Source organism: Megascapheus bottae, chromosome 18 (genome assembly GCF_031878675.1).
Source record: "Megascapheus bottae isolate mThoBot1 chromosome 18, mThoBot2.hap1, whole genome shotgun sequence".
NCBI classification, from domain to species: Eukaryota; Metazoa; Chordata; class Mammalia; order Rodentia; family Geomyidae; genus Megascapheus; species Megascapheus bottae.
Genome location: NC_143526.1, coordinates 30,291,139 through 30,304,720, shown reverse-complemented (window position 1 = coordinate 30,304,720; position 13,582 = coordinate 30,291,139). Strand labels below are relative to the sequence as shown.

Here is a 13,582-nt window from a genome sequence, read left to right as displayed (position 1 = left end):
CATTCAGAAAGCAGGCTTCCTCAGGAAGGATTAGTGGTTTTTTTAAATGAAAGATCCTCCTCTTTGCCTGCCAACCTGTACATGTGGACACTGGCCAAAAAAAAGCCATTTGAGGACAGAGCAAAAGGTGGCCATTTACAAGCCAATAAGAAATTCCTTACAAAAACCTACTCATTCACCTTGATCCTAGATTTCTAGTCTCCAAAACTATGAGAAGGTAATTTTTTGCCAGGCCCCCAGGTCTAGGTATTTTGTTAAGGCAGTCTGATCTAACTAACAGAAACACTGTGAGCACTGAAAATTCTCCAACCATTCAGAATCCTTAATCTTGCCCAGTCTCTATGGGCTCCTAGGCCCCTCTCCTCGATGGGGGGAAGCCTCAATGTCTTCCCTTCCTCCTTAGCACCTTTCTGTCCCTGGCTTCAAATGCTGAGTGAGTGGCAAGAAATGCTCCTGTAACTCCATTCACCTTGCTGCCGTCAGGAAGAAGCACACTGCACCAGACATGAGACTTCATTCTGGCTCCCTGCCAAGTTTTAAGTTTACTCATCTGGAATGAGGGAATGAACGCAGGTGATCTCTAGTCCTTTGTATTCCCAAGACTCAGGAACTTATCAGAACCCAAAGATACAGCCAGGCTGAGCCATCGCCCTTTTCCCCTCCCTATCTACTGTCTACACATGCAACAAGATAGGGCTCTGTAATATTCAGATGTCCTGGGTTGTCATCTCTTCATACAGACTCTACCTCACACACTGGTCTTACCTACCTCAGAGAACTTAAAAAAAAGGATCTCCAAGCATGTACTTCAGACACAGACAAGGTCTTCTTCATTCCTATGACCCACAGAAATTATATAGATAGATAGATACATACATATATATATATATGTATCTATATATAGATAGATAGAGATAGAGAGAGAGAGAGAGAGAGAGAGAGAGAGAGAGAGAGAGAGAGAGAGAGAGAGAGAAATTAAAACAATTTGATTCCCATATACTAAAAGGACCCGAAAAGCCTTTCTTGGGTCTGTTGTTTATATTTAAGAATAAGAAAATTAGGTCAGGCACTGGTGACTCACTCTTGTAATCCTAGCTACACAGGAAGCCTGAAACCTGGAGGATCGTGGTTCAAAGCCATCCTGGGCAGAAAAGTCAGAGACTCTATCTCATCAAAAAAAGGTTAGGCTGGAGGTGTGGTATAGCACCAGCTGAGAGCAGAAAAAGCTGATGGAGGGCCAGGAGTTGGGCTAGTGGTAGAGTGCTTGCCTAGCATGCACAAAGACCCAGGTTCGATTCCTTGGTACCACCTACTTAGAAAAAGCCAGAAGTGGTGCTGAGGCTCAAATGGTAGAGCTCTATCCTTGAAAGAAAAAAATTCAAAGACAGTCCTCAGGCCCTGAGCTTATGCTCAGGACTGGCAAAAAAAAAAAAAAGCTGATGGAAAGCCCAAGGCTCTGTGTTCAAGCCCTGATCCTAGCACAGAAAAGAACAAAACAAGCGGCCGGGGAGTTTGGCCTAGCGGTAGAGTGTTTGCCTAGCCTGCACAAAGACCAGGGTTGGATTCCTGGGTACGACATATGTAGAAAAGCAGGAAGTGGTGCTATGGCAAGTGGTAGCACTCTAGCCTGAGCTGAAGATCTCAGGGATAGCGCCCAGGCCCAGAGTTCAAGCCCCATGACAGACAGACAGGAAGAAGGGAGTCAGTTCTTGAGAACTGGGCCTAAAGAAGGGGAGAAAAGGACCTCTTGTTTTTGCTCTCTTCTAGGTTGCCCTAGTACTTCCCAAAGGAGACCCCATGGCTGAGAAACCCAAGTACAGATCTTCAGCTTGCAGGGCTTGTACCTCCCTAATACCAATATAATCAGCAAAGAATGGGCCAGATGCAGGTGAGGGTGAGGTTCCTATGTGTGCACCATGTTGAAAGGCATGGAAAAATACACATATCCTCTTTTCTTAGCAAGAGGCAGCCCTTTCTACTAGAAGCTTCCTCTCCTAATGCATCTGGCCTAGTCCGTTGGATTCTAGTCAGAACCCTGTTGGGCTAGAAGACTAAGACAGAACTGACCATTCTTGGATTCTGGGTTCAGAGAAACATCTAGCAGTGACCTGAACTACACGGTGGTTAGGAAACACATGGAATGAGTAACAGACAGCCTCTGCGATTCTTTTTTTTTTTTTTTTTTTTTTGGCCCCCTTCTCTTTCTGGCCCCGCTCGCTCCTGCCCGCTGGCTCTGGCTCGGCTCGCTCCCGCACGCTCCGGCCCTGCTCGCTCCGGCCACCACTCGGTTGGGCTCCGCTTGCTTGCTTTCGCTCTCTGTCGCTTGTTGCAGTCTCGTCTCTGCCACTTCCGGCTTGGTTGTGTATGTGGGATACCGAGGAATCGAACCCGGGTCTTTGTGCATGCTAGGCAAGCACTTTAACCGCTAGGCCAAACTCCCGGGCCCAGCCTCTGCGATTCTTAAAGGGACCTGAGTAAATAAATACCGCTCTCTTCCAAGTCCTGAGCTGGTATAAAAACATGGGGTTTTCCAGCGCCTGTGCTGAGGAGCTGTTACATAGGTATATACATTTATAAAACTCTACTGTACACTTAAAGACATCTGCTTTACTGTAAATAAGGTCCACCTCAATTTTTAAAAAGAAAAAAAATACCAACATTTGCTATTTATGTATTATTAACTTTTCCCCACTTCTCTATAATATTCATAATCCTCTCTAGTCTTGCAGAACAAGCTGAGAAGTAGAAGTAGTTAAGTCCACTGCAGGGGAGAGGAAGCTGTGACACACAGGGAAAGACAGTGCTTTGTCAAGTCTTGTCATTCAGTCAAAAACAAGACCCTAAAGGGTCACCTAGACTATGCCAGTTCGCCAAACCCCTGACAGCCAGTTACAACTCCAAAGAAAACAACTTCCAAAAATAACAACAATTTGCTCCACCTCCTCAAAAAGGCTCAGCTGGCTTTTTGCGTGGCAACTTCCACTTTATTTTCTTTTTCTTTTTTTTTTTTTTGCCAGTCGTGGGTTTGATCTCAGGGCCTGAGGACTGTCCTTGGACTTTCTCAAGGCTAGAGCTCTACCACTGGAGCCTCAGTACCACTTCTGGCTTTTTTCTAAGTATGTGGTACCGAGGAATTGAACCTGGGTCTTTGTGCATGCTAGGTAAGCATTCTACCACTAGGCCAAACTCCCAGCCCCCACTTTATTTTCAAAAGCAGGCTGAGAACACACCATAGCAGCACCAGAGTCAGAGACCGCAGCAGCCACTGTCATCCAAAGACACTCCCAGCTTCATCTCCCTTTATTTAGCTGATCATATTTTGGAACCTGGCATTTCCCTGCGTATGGGCAGGAGGACCTCCGAAGTATGATTTCCCAAAGCTTTTTAGGGGACAAGAAGGTGCTGTGCAAGTTAATAAAGGAGAGAGAGCTATTCAGTGAGTACCAATATGGGCTTGAGGTTTTACAAGGTCTTAATTTAAAACCAGGTGGGTAAATATTTTCCATATTCCTAAGAGGCTTGGTGAGGGGACGTTACAGTAAGCACACCAGCATGTGCACAGGCTGCTGTTATCCAGACACCCAACACCATCTCTGGAGATGGATGACGTGCCAGTCACACCTTAAATCAGAACAGATGTCATTAAAAGCACTAAGCCAGGTTCTTTTCTCCTCACAAAGGAGCCAAATCCTTTCCATCAAGTGGTCCCAAGTGGTGGACAGTGAGGAAGTGGTCACTAAGACCATGGTGGATAGTGAGGAAGTAAAGTCCTTCTTTTCCAAGGCTGCATCCCTAGTATGCTTAATTGTTCACTGCTAAGTTTTTGTCCATCAGGGCTTTAGGCTGCTCAGCCCCCAAAGAGATCTGTGCCTAATTCTCCAAAAGGGCAATCATAAAGTCAGAAGTATGCCACACAGTCCGAACAAGGCTCAGGTGACTAGGAAGGATAGCCTCAGGCATCAAGGCCGCTTACCTAGACAAAAGCTCAAGGGAACAGATAAAAGCCACTTACCAGCTAGGGCCTCAGAACCAGGGAATCCAAATGGAAAAATGTCCATACCTTCTACAAAACAGCCTATGGTGGCCCTCAGCATTTACCGTGAAAGGGATATACTGAACTGTTAACACACAAAATGAATTCTAGGCTAGTTTATTGTGCGCGCGCATGTGTGTGTGTGTGTGTGTGTGTGTGTGTGTGTGTGTGTGTGTGTGCGTGTGTGTGTGTGTGTGTGTGTGTGTGTCACGCATGCATATATTAACTATGGGCCTAAGAGTTATCCTTGAGCTTTTTTTGCTCAATGCTAGAGCTCTACCTCTTGGACTATAGCTCCATTTCTGGCTTTTTAGTGTTTACTTGGAAATAAGAGTTTCCATGCTGGGCACAATGACTCATATCTGTAACCCTAGCTACATAGGAGGCTGAGAGCTGAGGATCATGGTTCAAAACAACCCTGTGCAGGAAAGTGAGAATCTTGGTCTTTTTGTTGTTGTTGTTCAGTTGTAAGGCTTGAACTCAGGGCCTGGGCAACATTCTTGAACCTCTTTGTGCTCAATGCTAAGACTCTACCACTTGAGCCACAGCACCACTTCCAGCTTTTTCTGGATATCAACCAGAATCAAACCCTGGGCTTCATGCATGCTAAGCAAGCACTCTACCACTAGGCCATGCTCCTGACCCTATTATTCTATCCTTTTTATGCAGCAAAACTGCTTGGATCAACACCTGGTTACCTGGCAAGGTTACAGTAATATGATACTTGTTGACTCAGAGAATAGGTAAAGCAGGAAAGGAATCAGTTCTCAGGGCAATACTTGACCTTCCTGAGTAGTATAGGAAACACTAAGAAATAGGAACACTCATAGGAGGGTGGGAATTTGGGGGATAATAAGGGTTAGGTGGGAATTGTTTTCAGATTTTATAAATGAGGTAAATAAACTAGAAGAGAAGGTCTGGGATAAACATGAAATGTATGGCCTCTGAAACAGAGGTCATTGTTATAGAATCAGTTTTGGATCAAAGGTAATGCTAAAGGGAAGATTAAATAATCCTGAACATCACAAATCAGTGAGTAAACCAACCAGGTACCTAGGAGTGTAGCACATAAGAAGAGACCAGCATGGGCTGGGAACGTGGCCTAGTGGTAGTGTGCTTGCTTAGCATTCACAAAGCCTGGGTTCAATTCCCCAGAAACACATACACAGGAAAAGTCTGAAGTGGCCCTGCGGCTCAAGTGGCAGAGTGCTAGCCTTGAACAAAAAATGTCCAAAGACAGTGCCCAGGCCCTGAGTTCAAGCCCCAGGACTGGCAAAAACAAAAACAAAAACGAAAAACCAGCAAAGGCTTGCTTACTGAGGCTGAGTCAAGACAGTTTTATCGGCCAATTGCCTGTTTACCTCTAAGAGTACAGAAAACGTGTTGCTCTGCTTCTACCCAGAAGAGCAGAAGGGGAACCAGGGACAAGTCTAAAGAGAAAGGACAGACACTCATGGGACTTCCCCTCTTAAGCCTGCATTCTCCTAAGCGGTAATGGAAGAAACCCCTAATGGAGTAATGCAGTAATGCAAGGAGCTGGCTGCTGTTCCCCACACACTGCTCTCTAGGTACAGAAAATGTTCCTTCTAGATCCAACCTGACACCAATCATTCTTCACCTTGGCCCCCAGGGAATCCTCCCCAAGCTCAGTCTACCTTTCTATGCATTCTACACACTAGAATCTCCTCCAACCTGACCGCCATCACACACAGCATGCACTGACCTCTCTACTCAGCTCCCATAACTCCTTTCTCTGCCAGACTGGTCCTACTCCTTCCTTAAGCTCATCTGTCAAGTAAATCCTGCTCATCTGTCAAGTCCCAACTCAGATTCCTTCCCTCCCTGGTAGTGTTGTACCAGATTACCATTTAGAGTTCATTTCTCCCTCTGCTGTCTCCTGCCATACTTTGACAGAATACCAATGACAGTGTGCCTTTTAGAGTTAGCTGTGTGTTTTTTTTTCTCCCAAGCACTCACCAGACTGTAGTTGCTGAAGAGTAAGAACTGTGTCACAGCTGGCTCCCCACGTGCAGTCTCACAGTGAACGCTCAAGATGTTTGCCAAACTGGGTGGAACTTAATCAACCAACCCTTTTCTTTCTGCCATCACCATCTGACAGAAACAAACAGCCCATCCTGAGAAGGCAACCAAGAACCCTAGCTTCCAAACCTGAAAGTAGCTAGTTGTTTTTCAGGGACCATGTGTATAGCCTGGCCTCCTTGCTTCATACCTCTGAAATAAGAACAATGTTCTTGGTAGAGAAGCTGAGTGCTTTGGGATGAGAGGCTCTACAAACAGATTCTCAAGTTCAAGACCATTATTTTAAACCCCCTTTAGACCCATGCACCATTTATCAACTAATACTAGAAACTTAAGCTTGTTTCCAAACAAATGCTCTTGTTTGATGACAAATGCCCTCGTGTGTAACTGTTGAGAGTGCTGTACTAATGACGCGGTAGCCTGTTGGCTTTCTATTTCCAGAGTGTGGAGATTTCCATCTCAAATGGGAAGACAGTTCACAGTTTCAAGGAAAGCCTGGAGTTTCAAGCCTGCTCTTCACTCATCCAACAGGCAGCTCCCAACCTATGGATTATAAGCCTATGAGGTTATCACTCCAGCACTCTGTAGCTTGGCCCACAAACACAGCCAAAATACTAAATCATACAGAAATACAAGCTTCTACCTTTGACTACTTGATACCACTTATATCAGACAGTCAGACATACTTCTTTTTCCTGGGCTTGAGCTCAAGGCCTGAGCACTGTCCTTGGACTTTCTCAAGACTAGAGTCTAAGTATGTGGAACCTGAGTCTTCATGCATGCTAGGCAAGTACTCTACCACTAGGCCAAACTCCCAGCCCCAGTCAGACAGTTTTAGGACAAAGAAATAATCATGGGAGCTTAACAAATACTGGCTGAAAGGAATTACGTATCTGTATTTTCTTAATGGATATTAAAAGCAAAACTGTATCAGGAAACACTCCAACAAACATGCTAAGACTTGATGAGTCCTGTAACAAAGGTGTTCCATTAAGGAGTTTTGCACACCCCCCTCAAGGACCTCAAGGTGTATTTGGAAGCATTTTAGATGGCACAACTGGAGGGGATGCTGTGGATATCTAGTGGCTAGAAACCAAAGATGCTATTAAGCATCCTACAATGCACAGGACTGGCCTCTACAGCAAGAAGTATCCAATCTAGGCTAAGAAACACTGACTTAGAGAAGCTTATGGTAGGAAAAGATAGAAATATGTATCATAGTTATAGCAGACAGAGGGTGGATGGATTGACAGACAGATGGATGGATGGCATAGTGAATAAAAGTCCTCAAACCATACCAGACACATCTCCTCTTCTCTCTGACCTTAGTCCCATGGTGTACAGCACAATCTGGTCAATCTATGCAGTTTTCCACCCCCAACCATCCTACCTGACCCCTGCATGCTACCCACCTACAGTCATGAAGAGGCCGGCAAAGGAATCTGAGATGGAACTTTTAATAGGAGGGAGTCAAAAAGACCTGGCAGGAAAGCACTAGACTTCGAACCTAGAGGGGACTCTCACTTTGATTCTGCCCTTAGGGAAAACACTAATCCTCTTCTGTAAAATGAGACTAAAAATCATTACCTGGGGGCTAGGGATATAACCTAGTGGTACAACAGTGCCAGGCACATCCTGGGAATTGAACTTAAGGCCTGATGATCTCAAATGAATTTTTCCACTCTACCACTTAGGCTCTATCTCCACTTCTAGCATAATTGTAGAGATAAAATTCTCCAGGACTTGTCTGCCTGGGCTGGCTTTGAATGATGATTCTCAGAGATCTCAGCTTCCTGGGTAACTAGGATTATATGCAATGTCTTGTCCCTGAGCTCTTCAGCCCAAGGCTACTCCTGGAGCCACAGTGCCACTTCCAGTTTTCTAGTGGTTAACTGGAGATAGGAGTCTCACAGACTTTAGTGCCTGGGCTGGCTTTGAACCCCAATCCTCAGATCTCAGCCTCCTGAGTAGCTAGGATTACAGGTGTGAGCCACTGTGCCCAGCCTTCCTCAAACTTCAATGAACATAAAAATCAAGGTTGTACTCTGAGAATGTGACCTCCAATTCATTTCTAGCAGATCTTTCCACAGCCCTCACTGAGTACCAAGACTATGTAGTAAATGCTGCACTCTGGTTTTTTCCAGTTGAAGACACTCATGCTCAGGGGTATGAGGAAACTTGCCCAGGATCATACAACTGCATAGTACCAGAGACAGAATGCAAATTCAGGTCTTCTGGCCCCAGTTCCAGCACTTTTCCCACTATATCATACCATTTACTTTTTGAGCTAAATAGCCATCCCCACACAGATGTACAGTTTTCCTTCATCCTTCAAATAAGCCCCCCTTAAATAGCCAGCTTTGCCCTTTAAGGACAAGGGTGAAATTGCTCACGTTAACTTCAGTCATTCAATCCTTCAGCTAAGCTTTTTTTTTTTTTTTTTTTTTAATTTTTATTTTTGCTAATCTTGGGCCTTGGACTCAGGGCCTGGGCACTGACCTTGAGCATCTTTGTGCTCAAGGTCAGTACTCTACCACCTGAGTTAAAGTGCCACTTACAACATTTTTCAGCAGTTTACTGAAGATAAGTCTCATAGAGTTTAGTGCCTTGGCTGGCTTTGAACCTCAATCCTCAGATCTCAGCCTCCTGTGTAGTTAGTACTACAGGTCTGAACCACCAGTGCCTGGCTTAGCTAAGATTTCTTTTGAACCAAGGGGCTCAGGGTATAACTCAGTGGTTAGAGCACAAGTTCAGCATACAAGGCCCTGGGTTTGATCCCTAGCACCGGAGGTGGGGAAAGCTAAGTTCTGGAGTTCTACTTACTAAATAAAGGCCACAGAAAAGTATGACTGCCTCTTGGAGGGAGTGGGATCTGTCCCAGTCAAATGGGAATTACCAGGCCCACAGAGCACACAGTACCAAACAAATTCCTAAACAAATGCTGTAGCCCTGCATGTTCTGGGCTATGCTGCTTACATCTTAGCTAGACTATTCAGAGTACTCAGTTCTGTCCACTAACTATTCAGAGGAGGGTGCTCAGGAAAGAGCATCCTAGAGAAGCGGAAGCTTGGGACTGAAGCCTCATCATTCCAGGACACAGAGTTAACAACTTGCTTTCCCGTCTACAGTTGTCTTAAGAGTCAGAGCTGGAGTTTACATCCAAGATTTTTATATTCCATATTCTTTACACATGCCCAGACTGCTTTCCAACTACAGAACTCCTACCCAGTCCATATATGCAATAGGCCATGTCAAGAAGACAGCTCTCAATTCCAAGCAAGAAAAGTGATTTTATCACCAGAGCTGTTCAAAGATCAAGTGGGCTATGGCACAGGAGAACAGAACACCTAGCAGAAAGTCCACTGGCAGAGTCATTCATTTGAAGGTTAACCCTTGACAGGAATACTGCAAAGGGAACCTGGGCACGAGCTAGGTAGCTCAGTAAACCCACCCACCCAAAGAAATAATCTCTTCCACATGTATCTTCTGTTAACAGTTCATTTGTATGTGTGCTATAGTTTGTTTTTCATCATAATTATCTGGACCTGTGTGTCTTCCTTGCTGAGTTATGATATACTTAAATGTACTGAAGATTACATAAGAAAAAGGAAATACTCACATTTTATGGACCTGGAACTCTGCTAGACACTTCACAACCATCAACTTGCTCTATGCCCTCTTCTCAAGAACCCCATGAAGGAAGGGGAACAGTTCCACTTCCAGATGGGAAAATGGTCCTCAGAAAGGGTAAAAACAGGGCTAGGAAGGTAGTTTAGTGGTTGAGTGCTTACCTAGCATGCATGAAGCCCTGGGTTTGATCCCTCAGTACCCCATAAACAGAAAAAAGCCGAAAGTAGTGACATGACTCAAGTGGTACAGTGCTAGTCTTGAGCAAAAGAAGTTCAGGGACAGTGCCTTGGCCTGTCCTGGGAAGCCCCAGGACTGGCAAAAACAAAAACAAACGCAAGAAAGGGTGACAACCAGCAAGCCCTGCTGGGGAGTGGAAATGCTGCACAGAAACTGGGGGTCTTTGACCTACCATTATGCTGCCTTCCTTCTAGAAGGAATATAGTAAATATCTGCTGACTTTAGCCCAACACCTTAGAAGCAGGCCAGGACTATATCCAATTAGGTCTGCTGTTTCCTGTTGCTATGCTCAAAATTTCCTTCCACAGATAATCATCCACCCTCAAAATGACTAACCTCAAGTTATTTTTGAATATCATTCCCCCATCCTACTGAGCCTTTATTTGTGTGCGTGTGTGTGTGTGTGTGTGTGTTGCCAGTTCTAAAGCCTGAACTCTGGGCCTGGAGTGCTGTCTTTGGGCTCCATTTACTCAAGGCTAACATCCTATCACTTGAGCCACAGGGTCATTTCCAGCATTTTCTGTGATTAATTGGATGTAAGAGTTGCACAGACTTTCCTGCCCAGGCTGGCATCCAACAGCAATTCTCAGATCTCAGCCTCCTGAGCCTTACAAATAAAAGCCACAGGTACCCAGCCCTCAGCCTTTTTATAAAGCTAGGTCCTTAGCCCAGGCTGGCTTTAAGGGCTGGTAGTTTGGCCTAGTGGTAGAGCGCTTGCCTAGCATGCACAAAGACCCGTGTTTGATTCCTTGGTACCATATACATAGTGCTGTGGCTTAGCCTTGAAGAAAAAGTGCAAGGAGAGTGCTCAGGCCCTGAGTTTAAGCCTTGGCACTGGCAAAAAAAAAAAAAAAAGGAAGACACTGTAGTTTGCAACCGAATATCTTGATATGCCAGAGCACCAAAAGGCCAGATTTGATGTAAATCTAACGTATTAAGATGTCTTCTCACATGATAACATTTCAGAATGATTTTTATTAAATGAGAATCCCACCCTTGTTTCAGCAATGTGCAGAATTTAATGAAGATATATTTCCCAAGAGCTTCTGGCCTCTGCATCCATCCAACATCCTGAACCAAAATTAACCTGTAAATTTGCATACAGAAATCTATCAATGTAGGGTATTTGGAATGTGCAGTCTTCACCTCATACAATTTTCTTGTTAAACTAAAATATGGTCTTGAGGAATTGAACCCAAGTCTTCAAACACGCAAGGCAAGCACTCTATCGCTAGGCCAAACTCCCAGCCCAGTGTAGATATTTCCTTAACTAGTTATCATGCTACAAAAGCAGTCTTTGATCTGCAATCATCTTTCTTAGGGAGAAAAGAACACTATCTACAAAATGGTATGAAAAATACCTGTTTGGATGGTCCTGGTTTCCATCCAGATCTCAGTGAAAAACTGTTAACTTTTTTTTTTTGCTGGTGCAGGGACTTGAACTCAGGAGCTGCCCCTCAGTTGTTTTGTTTTGTCTGGGGAGAGGGGATGCTCAAGGCTAGTGTTCTACCACTTGAAATCACAGCTCCACTTCCAGCTTTTTTGGTGCTTGGTTAGAAATGAGTCTCACAGACTTTCCTGGCCAGAGGGCTTTGAACCACAATCCTTATATCTTAGCCTCCTGAGTAATTAAGATTACAGGTGTGAGCCATGGGTGCCCAGCTGACCTTTACCATTTTAACAACTCAACCAAGAGGTCTGCTTGAAGAAAACTTTCTAGAAACAGAAAGGAAAGCACATATATGTACTCAGCTTCCACCTTTATACATTATCTTAGCTAATCCTCACTTTGGAATCCATTAAATGTCAAGAAGAAGACTCAGAGAGCCTGCCACATGTCTGAGGATCAGTATTTAAATAAAGGAAATGTAAAGAAAATTGGACGGGAAAAAAAACCATCAATCCAAATTTTGTTCCAGGCTTCTAACTAAAACCATGTCTTGGAACACATTGCAAATAATCCAGTCAAGCTTCTGAGGTTTGTTTAGTAGGTTGTTTATCTTTTCTATGTATATACCACCAAGAGAGCATCCACACTTAGCCACACACAATGAAAAACCGGTCTTGGTCCTGCCTCACCACACCTTGCATAGGTGCTTACTGAGCTCAGCAATGACGAAGGTGATGACGACACCCCTGAGGATTGTGGGAGTAAACAGAGCACAGGATGCCCACTGCCATGGGATAAACTGGTCTCTGGGTTGAGTTACAACCCCTCAGCCTCATCTTTCTCTCTGTACAATAAGAATAACAGAACATACACCAAAATTGTTTTATTCATTTAGTAAGATTTATCCATATATACCTACTGAGCATTAAGCATTCATCGGCCACCGTGCCAGAAGCAACACATCAGTGAACATGGCATATAGTCCTGGCTCATGGAATCACAGTGGAACTGTAAGACTAAAAGGAGTTTTACAAGCTGAAAGGTCTCTACTGCTACGAAGTAGGCCCCTCCTACTTCCCAGCTTTGTCAATGGCACTACCATCCACGAGTTGCCAAAGCTGTATATTCCCAAATTGAATCATCCTCTACATGGCTCTCCTTTATCTTGCCCATTCCCATTAGTTCAATAAATCACCAAGTCTCTTTTAATTCTCCCGCAGTCTCTGTCATATTATCTCTCCTCCAGTTTTCCATGTTTCCACTTTAGGCCTCTTTGCTTCCACCCAAATAACTTCGATTCTCCTGTAACACTGATAATGATAAGCCAAACAGTTATGGATCTGATCTCTCACCATGTGGCAGGCACTGTGTTAAGAGTTTTGTGTGCATAGCATACTTTATCCTGTAATGCTAATACTAGGACCCTTATTCATACCAGAAAAACTGGAGATACAGAGTAACCTGCCCCTGGCACCCAACTAAAAGGTAATGAAGCTACAGCTTCAACCAAGCCAAGAAAACTATCTTTATTTTTACTGTATCCTGCCTTGTCCTTTCCACAGTCGGCCACACACCTTTGTTTATGCTATTGCTGGAATGCTCTTTCACAAACTCTGATAGGGCAGCCAGCAGCTCCTCACCAGCCCAAGGCCCAGGTCCAAAGGTCAGAGGCTACTCTCTGTTGAAATCCATCTCCTGTCCTGCATCAGACCTCCAACTAAGAAACACTTTCACTGCTTTCCAAACACACCAAACCATGCTAACCCACACTTCCCTTCTTCCTCAGCAGAGCCACCTTCCTCCTTTCCCCTCCCCTCTGCAAATTCAGCCAGGTCCACACACCCTACTGCTATAATTATCCTCCCCTCCCCCACCGGCCCTTCCAATCGTGACTTCCTGGAAAGTGGACCCAGTGTTTTCTCCTCTCTGATGCCTAGGGTCTCAGTACAGTGGCAGGTTAAGAGTAAAAGAATGGCACACAGGTGGTGTTCACAGCTCACAGTTCACAGCTCCTGGGAAGCAGGTAGGAGACTTGTCCCAGAGGACAAGGGAAGCCTACTGCAGCTCCTGTTGTCCCAGGCAAACTCAAGAAGACAAGACTACTCTGAGCTGTTATTACAACCGAGATTGGCCCTTCACAGTGTGCCAGAGCACTTCTCTCCAAGGCTCCTGAAAAGCAATTCAATAACCTCTAAGCTGCAGAAGTTTAGTAAGCCCAAGACCAGGAGACCATGGAGAACTGCCCTCTGGAA

The 13,582-nt window shown here is 44.7% G+C and overlaps 1 protein-coding gene across 1 annotated transcript in view; it reads right to left on the bottom strand.

Annotated features, from left to right (window-relative positions):
• Positions 1–13,582, bottom strand: part of Chmp4b (charged multivesicular body protein 4B) — a 34,541-nt gene that overhangs the window by 18,206 nt on the left and 2,753 nt on the right. The window lies entirely within an intron of this gene.